At 47.7% G+C, this 13,843-nt stretch overlaps 1 protein-coding gene across 2 annotated transcripts in view; it reads left to right on the top strand.

Annotated features, from left to right (window-relative positions):
- Positions 1 to 4,590: 4,590 nt before the first annotated feature.
- The window catches only part of Erg (ETS transcription factor ERG), a 218,308-nt gene continuing 209,055 nt past the window's right edge, over positions 4,591 to 13,843 (top strand). The window contains exon 1 of one of the 2 annotated variants that reach the window (XM_004842372.3): positions 4,591 to 4,668. The gene's annotated coding sequence lies outside the window, so the exon portion shown is untranslated. Of the gene's footprint in view, positions 4,669 to 5,381; positions 5,483 to 13,843 lie in introns of those variants that run through there. The other variant, XM_087212331.1, reaches the window with a different exon arrangement.

Below are 13,843 nucleotides of genomic sequence, written 5' to 3'. Positions count from 1 at the left end.
ACAGAGGGACCCAGAGGTTCCAATGGTAGGATTTTGGACAGTGACACCAGCGATACAAAGAGGGAACTCCAGCCAGGCAGGAGTTTCTGTTTTGGGGTTGGGAGTTTGTCTTTTTAAATGCATTCTCCTAGACATGTCTGATTAGACCAAGATTCTGAACTGTTTTCATCATTGATTTAATGGCTGTGATTTCAGCAGCTGTGATCCTCAGCCTCGAAAGTCCAATCCAACTACCTGGGGAGTCTGAAAGGGATCTACAGTGCCAGTTGCCCTCTAAACTTGAGGTTCTGACTCAGTGGTCTGAGGTTGGGGCCCCAAGACAGCGGTACTGTGGAAGCGTCAGGTGGATTCAATGTGGCGGAAGAGCCGGATGGCTACTGTACAGCCTGCAAGGCTTCTCCTGACCAAGCGGACACAGGAGGGATGCAGAGCTGATGGGCCATCCTAGGAGGATGCTGTTGTGCTGCTCTGATGTGTGGGAGTAGCAAGAGGTAGATGCATAGGGTTGGCCAGGAATTCTGGGCTCAAGGGACCCTCCTGTCTCAGCTTTCCTGAGTAGCTGGTAAGACACGTGCTGGCACCACTCCTGGCTGAGAAGTGTCGTTTCTAATAGGCTCCCCACTGAATTGGTCTACCAGTCACTATGCCAAAGAGCAGGGCTATGAAGATGAATCACCCACATCTGTCCCTCGGAGGTCCTGTGTCTAACACGCTTGATGTTGTCTATCCCAAAGCCTCACTTAATGGGTAAGAAAATTGTGGCTTTTGTCAAGTGGTCACAATTCATCCAAGGCCCCTGATAAGGGCTGGATACCTGCTCCTCCCATTCCTAATTGTGCATTTTATCTACATTAGACTTCAACCATTAAAATTAGAACAGGTCATCTGTAACCCAGTAATGATTTACAATTCTGGAATATAAAAGAAATTCGTTAGGATATCAATTTGATTTAAATGAATGTAGTCATGTCTATGCCTTCATCAATACAAAAATCAGGAAGGAACTCTCCAGATTTTCTAACAATGCAAGTGTCTTCAGTCACGAGGCATCATGCCACAAAAAGGCACATGGCAAAACTGCTCATGGACAGAGTCAGCCTCTTAGCCCATGAAACTCACAGAGAGTTGCCCGAGTAACCGTCAGCGAGGCTGCAGCAAATCTCCATGTACTCCAGATAATTCCACTTTAAAAATACAAATAGAGCTCCTGATCCATTTTGTATAACCCCTGTCACCAGAGCTCACGGACAGATGTACAATGTGTTTCATATCAACCTGTCTTGTGCGTTATGCAAGTTGATAGGAATTATGCGTTAGGCAATTTTACGGAGCAGTTTGTGGTCGCCGAGCGTTATTGAGAACTGCTGTGCAGGCTGAAGGCAAACTGCCTCCGATGTAGGAGGAAACAGGCCTGAGGCGAGCGCATTCAGCCTCAGTGTCCACATGGAAGGACGAAGAATCCCTAAAATGGACTTCTTAGAAGCTGATCACAAAACGCAATGGTGACGCTCGTGTCGCCAGCTGAGGCCTCTGTCCGGCCACTCTGCTCACTTAACATCAAGGGCAGAAATCAGGGACTGGCAGGAGGAGCTGGGGAAGAGGGGATGGGGCAGTGGTGCCTCCAGCATTCCGACTCTTCCTTCCTTGTCTTTGGTTACTCGGATGAGTGCATTGCCCTTGGCCAGATGGGCAGGTGGAATTCAGAATGGACGGGGCCTCCCCACCCAGCCGATTTCAGTGATGGGAAAAGGTCCTTGAGGCCTGAGTGGGGCTGCAGGTCGGGGCTCCGCAGCTGAAGTGGAAGCTGTCTGCTGCCCCAAACCTGTGGTCCTCAGAGCGGTGCTCCCTGCTTTTGAGCTCAACAGGGACGGGAAGAATGGCATGCCAGTCCCCCCTCTAAAGCTCAGTCTGAGACTTGGGCCTTCCAGAGCGCTTACTGGGAGGGCTACCCGACCCTTCCTGGATTCCACACAGGCACACACAGCACTGCCAGGTCATAAAGCAAGCTCCAAGATGTCCAGGCAGGGACAATAAAGACCAGACCTTCCAAAATGATAACCAGGGTTTTGTAACTCATAACGCTGTGCATGCTATATTAAAAAGTGGAAGACTTTTTGAACTGCAACCTTTACATCCCAATTCAATAGTTCTTTCAGCTTTGAAATAGCCACAATCTGAATTTTATAGGGATTATTTTTATTGTAGGTAAAGCAATTAAATCGCCATATTGGAAGGATGTAAACCTTTTAAGGCCCTTCTCGGAATATCAAAAGAAAAGGAGGCTTATATTTAACAGGTGTGACAGCCCAATGCAAGACATTTCATTGAAAGGGAGCTTGACATTATCCAGGGACAAATACTTAAATTAATCCAAAACATCTTTTGGATAAAAGGGATTTTAAAAAGAATTAGTTTGACCACAAAACTTAATATAGAAAGAAGACTATCTCATGAACGAGATACTTAAAAATACTAATTTTAAGGGAATGTGTCAAGTGGTGTTTTTGTCAATATTTTCCTTTTAAGTGGAATTTTAACTTAATTAGAATTATGGTATTTGTCCACAATAAGGACAGTGGATGTATCTCCTTTCTTGTATTCCCATGACCTCTCAAGTTAACGTATTGATTTTCCTCCTCAAAACTGATTTTCTCCTATTTGACCTTAATTGTAGACCAGACATAAAGAAACCTGGTTTTGGGTGAGGATCCAACAACAGAAAGAACTTTCTAACTACAGTTTTAAGATGCAGTCAGTTGGAGATGATAGAGTAAGATCTACGCAAAGCTCTGCGGTTCTAGGTTCTAAAATTCTTCAAATTTAATGAGCCAAACTTTGTGAATAGGCTCAGTGTATATTTTTTGCCTTTTAAGAAATTCTCCCTTCTTGCGTGCATGGGTGCGCTCGTGTGTGCCATGTCTTTTGGGAAACAGGAAAGGGGCAGTGAGGGGAGTCACCAGTGACATTGTGTCAAAACTGTAATCTTTCAAGGGCCGGGGATTTAGCTCAGTGGGTCCACCACCTGCCTTGGGAGCGCAAGGTCCTGAGTTTGATCCCTGGTACCAAAAAATAAAAAATGTGAAAAAACCCTGTAATCTTTCTGACCTCATTATTTCTCTTCTTAACAGGGCAACTTGAATTGCTGAAATCATATTCTTTCCACTGTTAAAATGAAGTTCTTTATTCTTAAACCATGTTCATTAGTCGATGAACACACATAATATAATTTTTAGCACTGTTCTGTATTATTATAATCTTCAGTGCTGGTAATGATGACTGGTAAGGCATCTTAACTCTGCTAAGGGACCTAGAGTATTAAAAAGCACTGTCAGATTCAGAATCTCTTCACCTTAAGTTGAATGTTAAGAGCATCCTAGGGTGAGTTTTGTAAACTAACCACCAAGAAGATGATTCCAAAATGGAGAGACAGATCCTGGATCTGGAGCATTTGGAGAATAGAGAGAAAAGGAACCAAAATATGCATTTGATAATCAAGGAGAGAGGCAGGTGTAATACGTTTTAAGAGCATGTGAGCTGCAATATTGTAACTTGAGTAAGGGTTCCATATGAAAGGTAACAGAAATCAATGGACTTGGCGAAGGACAACTGTGTTGACGGGTGTGATCTATTACTAATTACCCGCATTTCAATACGTATGCTGCTCTTTGTCCCATGATCTGGGGAAGAAAAGGAGGCATCCTTGTCAGAAACTTAATTCTTTCTTCTCTATTTATTTGCATTGATATCTCTTCTGGAGAGGTGAGCTTGCATCTGATCCCCTGAAGCCTGCCCGTTCCCTAGAGGAATTTCCAAGCAATGTGTGTGCAGCTTCCTAAAGTTTCCCTCTGCAAGGCAAATACTTCTCTTGCTAGGTGGAGCCTCAAATTAATGGGCCCATTTCAGCATCTCTGGGATTAAAGCTCTCCTCCGAACCTGCGAGTCCTCTGCAAAGGCAGTCTGTACACCCAGCTGCTTAGTTCCATTTTATTTTTCCCCTAGCAAACAGGAAATGGAACCCTGAAGGCTTTTTTATTTTTTATTTTTATTTATTTTTAATTGGAAAGTGTGCGGGAGGGGCACACGCAGCCTGCCCACACACAACCCCGGGCCTGACCCAGACTTGGGGGGGGGGGTCTCTGTGTTTTTTCTTCCCTCTCTCTTTTTTTTCTATTATTTTGGCAGACTTTTTGGAATGTCTGGGAGCTAAGGGCTTTGCTTCATGGAGCAGAATTCTGAAACAAGAAAAAGAGAAAGTTATAGACTAAACCACAGAAATGTAAACAAGTCTGCAGCTAAAATAACTCCACTTTCATTGAAAACACTCCTCCTTCACAATCAGACTTCTGTGTGCTATGGTCAATAAAACGGCATGTTAATAGCGACCAATTAATAGATTATGTTGCTGGGCCTTAAAAGTTGAGGCAGTTTTAATTATTATTTTTCAAATTAAAGGAGTGCTTATTCCCTCCCTTCCCTTGGGGTGGTGGTGGGGAACTTAGCTTTCTTTCTGGCTGTTTGCTGACATTCTTGGCTGTTGAAGTTTGGACAGGGAGGGAGACGGGTAGTTCGCACGCGGGCGGAATGGGGCGAGCGTTCAGGGGGGCGCCGGGGACCATTTCCTAGAGATCCAGCCGGCCGCGGGGAGATCGGCGGCGGAGGCGGCACCAGGTAAGCGCGATTTTGGTGTCACATCGCCCTTAGACACCAGAACACCTGGCGGAGGGCAGCACAGAGCTCGGAGGCGGAGGAGCCCGGGCCGGCTGTTTCTCGCAGAGGCGCAGGCGGCGCTGGACGGCGCGTTCCTCCCGCGCCGCGCTTCCTCCCGCGACGTCTGATCAGCATCCAAGGCGGCCGGGTCGGTCCAACTTCTGCCGCCACCGTTGTAACTCTTCCATTTCGGGCTCCTAACGGTTTTCTCCGAGGCTCGAAAGACACACTTCTCCGCCCGGAAAGTGACCGAGGCTCGGGAGGAGCGAGCACCCTGCGGTCCCCGCGCTGCGTCCGTTCCGTGCGGCACACGGTCGCGTCCCAGAGGAGCGTCCCGGTACCGCTCGGCCCGGCCCGGCCCCGTCCCCCCCCGCCCCCCCCGCCCCCCCCGCCGCCGCCGCCGCCGCCGCCGCCGCCGCCGCCCGCTGTGTCCGAACCCGGCCTGGGCGAGGCGCTCCCAGCCCCAGGGCGAGCGCACAGACACGCGGCCGCGACCCCCCCCCCCAGGGACGCGCGCCCGCGCCTCTCCACGCGCGCCCACCCACGAGCACCTGGCCCGCGCGCGCCGCCCCGCCCCGCGCGCCCCGTGGCCTCCCCGCTCCGCGATTGGCGGGAGCCTGAGCCTCCCGGAGGCTGCGTCCCCACCATGGGCTGAGCCCGTCGGTCGGTGCCCGCCGAGTCAGTGCGGCCCGGCTCGGCGCGCGCGGGCACCGCGGGCGCGGACACGCGCGGACATCCACGTGCGGACACGCCCTCCCCGACGTCTCGGCTCTGGGTAAGTCTGGCTCCGGCGCTGGCGATCGTGGCTGCCAGCGGCGACACTGGAGACCCAGTGGCCCGCGTTCGGCCGGGCCCTTCCGACGGCGCGGATCTGAGGGACAGCGCTGGTGCCTGGGGTCTGGGGAGGCGTGTGGTCGGTGCGCAGGGAGAGAAGACGGGACCACTGCAATGGGCGAGGGCCGGAAGAGCAACTTGCGGGGACAGAGTGGGGGTGATTTGCCCTTGTCTGGAGTGGAAGCAAGGGCTGAATTACAGCCCACGCCTGGCTGAAAGTAGCGGCCAGGTGCGATGCTTGGCAGCCGTGCAGGGCTGCGAGGGGCGCGCGAGCCGCCCCAGAAGGCGCCCTCCCCTGCGCGCTGAACACCAGCTCTGGGCTCCAGGCCCTCCGGGCTGTTTTCGCCCCGTCCTTCTCTGCCTTTTCGCCTTAGGGCTCCCAGCCTGCAGCTGCCACACGTTTCTGTGCTTCCAGTTTACCACCTTGGTTGGAGAAGGTGACATATTTAAAATTGTATGTACATGCATTATACACGATCAGCTGGACTCGTTGGTTTCTGTCTGAAATCCATCATCCATTTAGCACCACTGTATGTTGTATAGATGTTTTGTGAGAGGCGCTGCACTACATAGGGACTTTAATTATTTTTAAGACTTAAATGCTGTTATTGGTAGCAGGCTAAAAGGCTCAGTGAAGGGCATAAGCACTTAATACAGATGTAGATTTCATTAGTTCTTTGTTGAGCTAAAGATAATTCCGTTTATCCTTCTGAGGGGCATAGCATGTATCCTAGGTTTCATATATGCGACTGTAACTTATGTAGTCGGGAAAACTTTCAGCGTGGATTCCGGAATGACAGACATAGGGCATGGAGTTGATTCCCACCGGGAAGGTTTTGAGTGTCTTCAGTTCTTGCCGAGGAGTTTGGAGCCCCAGGGGAGAGCTGTCACGTCCTGGTTAACCCGGCTCTGCTGACCTGCTTTCCGAGGTCAGGGGCCAGCCCTGAGCGCTAAGCATGTTCCTCTGAAAGGGAAGGAAACTACACAAAATCCACCCGGTAAATCAGCTCACTGGTGTCAGATCGCTAATGCCAATGTATTAATCACACCACAGAAATTGCAGTGTTAGTGGAAACAAGATGAGCTGTACAAAGTTGTGGCTGCGATGTAAAGTTTTATGATTCTCCAGAAAGGCTCTGAGTCCTGCACATATCACAAATGCTCTTTGCAGTTTGGAAATTCTAGCTTGGATTTGTGTTAATGATTTTTGGAAATGACACCCAACTAGCAAAGGGATAATCATCTTTCTCAGGAGATTGGTGTTAAACATAAATATTTCAATAACCCTTAAAATGTCCTTTTGTTACACTTTACAGTTTCTCCATTTTATTTTTAAAAATTGTGCTTAGAAATGTGATACATTTTACATTTGCTTTTTATCTGATGAGTTCTAGCATTTACTATTGGATAGATGGTGTCACTGGCTGCATGCATACCTGTATGTAAACTTCCCTCTCTACTTTCTGTGTTTGCTTTGGTATTAAATAAAAACCTTGTTGAATTTTTAATCTTACAAAATCAGATATTTTATTTGCGGTAAGGATTCCAGTGGAATACTAGATATATAAGCAAGAAGTAGGATATCTCCAAAACTCACATACTGTTCTAAAGTCTTGTACTTTATGTGTATATTAAATATATCATGCATCATAGGTAGGTAATAGAGATGTTTCAACACTTCTTTTTTCCCCAAAAATTAATGTTAGCTCTGACTTTTTTGCTAGTTATCTTAAGACAAAAATAAAATAAAAAGGGAGATTTATTTCCTCAGAAGACAGAGGAGGTAATGTTTCTAAAATCTGTTCCTGCTCCCTCGTGAAAAGTGATAGCAGGTCAGCGTGGGGAGCAGTGGGGAGACTTTGTCACATTGAATCAGTGTCGCTGCTGCCTGCCCCTTGCAGAGGCCCTTCCAGAAGGTGTTGTCAGAGGGACACCTACTTGTTTCTAAGGGGACTTATGGGGGCTGAGAAGCACGATTTGGCTGCAGTGATTGGAATGCAGAGGAAGTCAGTCATGAGCAAAACTCCCCTTTGTGATGCTGTGCGACATCTCAGTTACATGGGCAGCTGGTCTGAGTGCGGGTATCTTTTGTTTCCTCCTTGCTTGTCAGCCTTTTCCGAAGAGGTAGGTTTTGCAGGGAGGCAGGAGTGGCAGGGATTCTTTTTTCTTCTCCTCCTGTGTGAAAATACCTGGATTTTCCTGGGGGGCACCATTTTCCAAAGTGCAGCTTGTATTTATGCTCCGCACCTTGAGTTTGAAACGATGCAAAACATCACAGCAGGATTAGGAGAGAAATGAGCTGCAAGACAGAAAAAGAGTGGGAATATTCTGGGCACAGTTTCCCATAATCGCGGTGCTCGGTGGCAGTAGCGTGGGTTGGAGTCATGAGGGCCTTCGAAAGTCAGTGCAGTAATTTGGTGGCATACAGTTTGCCAGCAGCCTCTTGTCAACCTTGAGGTCCTTTGTGTGATGGCATCAGCCTTGGTATTTCTGGTGCCCTCACTGGTAGTCAGCTTATTAGTTGCAAACTACACATTGTCAGTTTATGACTTCTCCCATTGATTGGGTCAAGGCAGTTATCCTGCTGATAAATAACAACACAAATCTCCATTGACCGGACCCTGGGCAGAATCAGTTTTTTGAAAGTTGCCCCCTTTTTTCTTTACTTTTTATTTCAAAGCATTTTAGTATTACAGAGAGAGACAGAGAGAGAGAGAGAGAGAGAGAGAGAGAGGATTCAATGTTTCATGTTTGTAACATTGCAAACCTACTGAAGGTAGCCAAGGAGAGAGCTAAAATTACTTTGCTAAATTTAAGTGGAAGTAAAATGTAGACAGCACCAAGAAATTAAAGGGTGTGTCTAAAAATGGAGCTCTGGGTCTGCGTTTTAGATTTACACTGACTTTTAAGTTCACCTATTTTTACAGTGGCAGGTCATAATCTGGAGGACCCTGATTGCCTATGAGAAACAGTAATTTAACAATGAAAGTAGGTTTCGGTTACCTTGACTCCGTATGTGTTCTGAAGTGTGCATAAAGGAAGTTAAGCTATGTGACTTGGTCTTGTTCAGAAGGCCTATGTGTGAAAATGGAAATCTTTGTCAAGTGTGTAAAATAGGCCATTTGAACACATTTACCCTTTTTTAATTATGATCCTAGAGAAAGAGATATCAGGCCTGACGTAGGACAAAGGTTTTTTAAACCTCTATCCATAGCTACCTGGTTTGAAAATATAGCCCCTCGTTTTGAATTGTTTTGTGGGAATGAGGTTTTCATGCATGTTCTTTTTTTTTTTTTTTTTTTGGTACCGGGGATCGAACTGGGGTCCTTGTGCTTTCGGGGCAGGCGTGTGCATGTTCTTGTCTGTGATTGTATTGAGGAATAATATTATTCTAATAAGTATTCACCCTGTACAAAACACACTCTGGGCTGGGTGGAAGGCATCCCACTGATGAGTAGGAAAGAAATCGGGAACATCCAGGAGAGTGATGTCCTACAGCTTTCAATGGTGTGAGCAGCCACTGCAGCACACGTGCCCCGCCTCGCCACCACTGATCCGGGATGATTATTAAAAGCAGGAGGGGGCCGGGGATGTAGCTCAGTGGTTCTGCCGCCTGCCTCGCAAATGCAAGGTCCAGAGTTCGATCCCTGGTACAAAAGAGAAAAGCAGGAAACCCTTCTTTTCCCCAATTCAGTGGGCCACAGGGATCACTGAATTTTCGCATGGGAGTGCAGCAGAACTTTTGCACCTGTAGGGAGTGAAGGAAGGGACAGAGTGTCACTCAGTGGCTGCAGTCGCCTTCCTACGTTACTAAGTGATCCCCAGCTATCCGTGAAAGGTCCTTTCCTTCCTCTGTCGCTGAGTAGAAAGGGTGGGTTACGGATACTCGGAGCCCACAGGGTACGGACAGTTGCCGAGTCAAAGGCAGACTGCACTAGAGTGGCTGTGCTTCTCTGTGCCAGGCAGGGAGGGTTTCTTACCCTCTTTGAGGACATGTGAGCTCCTGCACTGCGATTGGATTAGCCTGGGCAGAGTATCTTTCCGTCTGAGCTGAGATGGACACGAGGTACTTTGCTCTCTGGATGAGATCTCACTGCGTCCATTAACTTCCTATGGGCTAGCTATAACAAGGCAGTTGGAGTTGGCAGGAGGGAAGTTCTTTTCTTCTTGGTGTGCAGATGTGGGCCACTGAAATCCAGGCAGCCATGGATGATTAGTGACAAAGGACAGCCCTGCTGTGGCTCTCTTGGTCCTGCCCCTAAAACTTGGCATCTTTTGGGGCTGCTGCCTGCTCAGGCACCTGAGGCCCAGCTGCTAATCTGTTCCAGGGACAGAAGCTGTTTGGGACACACCCCCTTTCACCCACAGACTTGTCTTTTCCAGCTGCAGGAGCCTCATGGGGGCACCAGGTGGAGGATGAGAGAAGAGCAGGGGAAGAAGAGAGGCTCGGTATCCTGGCCCCGTGGGACCTGAAGCCTGTGGAGTGGAAACCCTTCCCCAAGGCAGGCAGATTCTGTGTGCCTGAGAGGGGTCCTGTTCATTCATCCTGTTCATCAAAGGATTTGAGTGCTAGCCTTCCTGAAGTCCCGCTTCTACTGGAAAGGCTGGTGGGCCCAAGATTTTAGGAACTAATTTAAGTACTGGACACTTGTTGGTAATGTTGACCCCTAGAAATCTGTAGTCTTGAAATGATGACCATCGAACTGCTTTATCATTCCAAGGACAGGGTTGCTTAGCATTTTAAAAATACACACTCAAGCTTAAAGGACCCTGAAGAGAATTTTGCCTGATTCACTGGTTTTCAGCTGTGATTCCTTACACACAGTGACTTTGTAGGGAACTGCTCAGGTCCCACATATGTTCCTGCAGGCCGAGGGGGAGGATAGGAAGGTGAATTTCCTAGCAATGAAGCTGATCATAAGTTTAGAACAGAGGGGCAACAAACATGCTGAAGCTGGCACTGTGCTGGTGTCTTAAGAGGAGAGGGTGGAGGGGTTGGGGCACTTGGGCACTGGGGCAGCAGGAATTTCAGCAACACAGAGGGAGATTCCTCTACAGACCTGCCCGGGTGCAGCGACTGGGCTTGGAACCCTGGCTACAGCCCAAGGGAATGAGATTCTCAATGTTCAGAGAAGGTATGGAAAGAAACTGTAATGTGGACCATGGGGAGGGAAAGACCTTAAACCCCAGGATGGGATGAGGTGCATTTCAGGATGTTTGCACTGGACATGCAGAGATCTAAGCTGAGCCTAAATAATAAACAAAGCATGTGCTAGTAAAAAGAAATGTTTTGAAATATAAATCCCTCACACTTACGATCTCAACATAAAACTTTACAATTAAACATATCAGAAAGCTGAGATTTCTTTTATTAGAAAATGAGGTAAATACGTTTTGCAAAGAAACCAACTGCCAGTTGAAGAACGGTCCTAAGAAGATTTCCTACTTGGAGTGGGTTCTCATTAAAATTATATGCAACCTCACGGAGCTGATGTGCACAGCTGCCAGGCTTACAAATCTGGGTCTATAATCCGCAAAGTTTGAACTTGTCTTGTGCAAGCTTTGCTCTTTTCGCAGTGCAAGATACAGAATAAGCAAAAGTGAAGGGAGAATTTGCCTCTTCGCGGTTGAAAAGTACTTTCTAGTCTATTTGATCCTCACAGTAAAATTTGCTTCACTATTGTACTGAGTTTTTAAATCGAAATAATGACGATAAAGGTTGAATCTAGGGAGCATTGAGAGTCTTTTCTGGAGAAGGTGAACATTTCCCATATTTACTCCCAATTCTGAAACCCCACCAAAGACAGAGGGGTATGATTGACTAACCGCCACCTGAGATTTTACTGTAGAGGCATTTTACAGCTGAAATAATACAGGTCTGAAGTTACAGTATCTCACAATGAAATTGAATTTATTTTTGCAATTTTTTAAGACCAGTGATTTCTTCTAAGTACCTTGTGTTCAAATTGCACAGTCAAAGGTAACTTAATAAAATCATTTCATATGTATGTGTAGCCCAATAAAAGCTGTATTTTTGTGCACGTTAGGTGCGTATTTGTAACATGCACTTAGGGTCACTTTAAATTTTTTGTTCGCAAAAATTAAGCATTAAATCATGTTAAATTGTCTTTACTAATATTAAGTGACTTAGAAATAGATTTCTCAACCAAAATTTTTTGATCTCCTATTAAATGATGCTCTATCCTGAGAGTGAGACAGGAACGTGAATCTTACAGGGCCCGTTAAGACTCTGGACAAACAAGGTGTTGGTGAGCCTATAATCCCAGGGGCTTGGCAGGCTGAGGCAAGAGGGTTGCAAGTTCAATGCCAGCCTGGGAAACTTAGTGAGACCTTGTCTCAGTTAAAGAAAATAAAAATAAAAATAAAAGGCCTGTAATCCCAGAGCCTTGGGAGACTGAGGTATCAGGATTGCAAGTTGAGTCTAGGCTGGGAAACTTAATGACTTAATAAAAAGTGGGGGATGCAGCTCAGTGGTGAAGCGCCCCTGGTTTTGGTCCCCAGTACTAAAAAAAAAAAGACCCTGGATGTTTCTAGAGATGCGATAAACAACTACATATTTAATGAGAAAAGCTAGAACATCCCAGGTAGGGAGCCCGTCTGTCCACCTGTCTGACTCCAGAAATTAGTGTCATACATGACCTTTGCCCTTTCTAGACTCCAGTTGTATTGATGGCATGGAAACAAAACTAGAGCCCATTTTCATGGCAGATAGCTAAGTTCTTCGGGAGCAAGTTTGCCAGGCAAGGACTCCTGGCTGCTGCGTCCTGGAATGAAGATCTATAGGTGGACGCTCAGTGGGGTGAGCTCCAGAGAGCACAGGGAATGCAGACAGTGGGTTGGCCAGGTTCGGGATCCCAGCTATGAGGGGTGCTCAGCTGCCAGGAAAGGCAAGTAGGAAAGAGATGGTAGAAAGGGCAGAGAGTCAGGGAAGCTCGTACTGCCTGTCCTGTGCAGTGGCTGCCTATGTTTAGTACAAGACGCCATGAAAGACGTAATGGGGGTGGTTCCTGTTATGCCTTCAGGAACCTGAGATCTAGAAAGAGGATGAATGCAGGTGGCATGGAGTCTAGAAAGGGAGAAAATGCATCTGATTTGCACATGCTACACAGCCTGGGGGGACAAATGCGTATGCCATGAAATGTAGAACGGGACTGTGGATATGGCATGAGATCCAGAAAGGAGCTGAACACACGTGCCGTGAACTCTAGAAACAGGGTGCATGCGTGTGCCTGGAGTAGGGCTGGGTGTGTACAAGGACAGTGGCACCCTCAGGGGCATTGTTTGCTGGAAGCAGCCAGTGTAGCAGTGGCCAGGGCTCTGGATGGCACAGTGACAGCAGTGTTGATGGCTGCCAGAGGGCTCCTCTGTCACATGCTCTGAATGCATGGCAGGGAGCCCTGTACAATGCGGTTGGGCCTGGAGTTGTCCTGGGGTCCTTCCTAAGGCATTCACAGGAGCGCCTTCTTTCAGCCTCCACTCAGGGTCATCGGCTGAGCATTTGGTTGGGTTTCATTGCATAGAGGCCCGTGTAGGACCCAGTTCTAGTAAGTGTGTGAGCCACCATATGCTGAGCTCAAATTGACGTTCTTCCTCTTGTTTCTCTTTAGCTTTGGCTTTGTTATTTATTTTGCATCTACTTCTGAAATTCAACCAACCGTGGTAAATTCTGTATGTCCTGGTGGACCACTTTAAAACTTTTCCTTGGAACAAGGTAGACTATAAATAGGAGAGCCCAGCTTGTAAGAATCGAGCCATCTGTACCCATCATGAGATCAGAGACTATTTCCAGAAGGCCTAGGCATCGAGCTGAGGCATCGAGCTGTGCCCAGCCTGTGTTGGATGGGACAGGCAGGGGTGGTGGGACCGCTGAGGAAGGCCCTGTGGGTGCTCGGAGTCCCAGGACGGGGTCACACAGTGCGGGAGCTGGTCGAGCCTTCCTGGGTGCCTTAAGGATCAGACTAGACACCTGTCAGTCATCTGAGTTTGAAGGTAAAGGCAGAGACGAAAGCAGTCCTGCAGAAGGGAAAGAAGAGGCATGACGTGGCGGGAGATGGTGCTGAATTTACTTCTCTAGGAGGTGCACAGCCACAGGCTACGGGACATACGCTGTTCTGAGCCGTGGCTCTTTGAAGGAGATCTTCTGTTGCTCTCCTTTTTTCAGAACAGCAAAGCGAGGCTCAGGAGACCTGAGGAGCTTGCTCAGAATTCCGTGAGAGAACCAGGCAGGCTGAGTCTGAGGTCTCAGGCCTGCTAGTGTGTCACATGCTAGGCAGAGGAAACC

Source organism: Heterocephalus glaber, unplaced genomic scaffold (genome assembly GCF_053883595.1).
Source record: "Heterocephalus glaber isolate CG9 unplaced genomic scaffold, H.glaber_assembly_v1.0 deba00000122, whole genome shotgun sequence".
Classification (NCBI taxonomy): Eukaryota; Metazoa; Chordata; class Mammalia; order Rodentia; family Bathyergidae; genus Heterocephalus; species Heterocephalus glaber.
The sequence above is the reverse complement of the archived record's forward strand: the minus strand, read 5'-3'. Positions and strand labels throughout refer to the sequence as shown.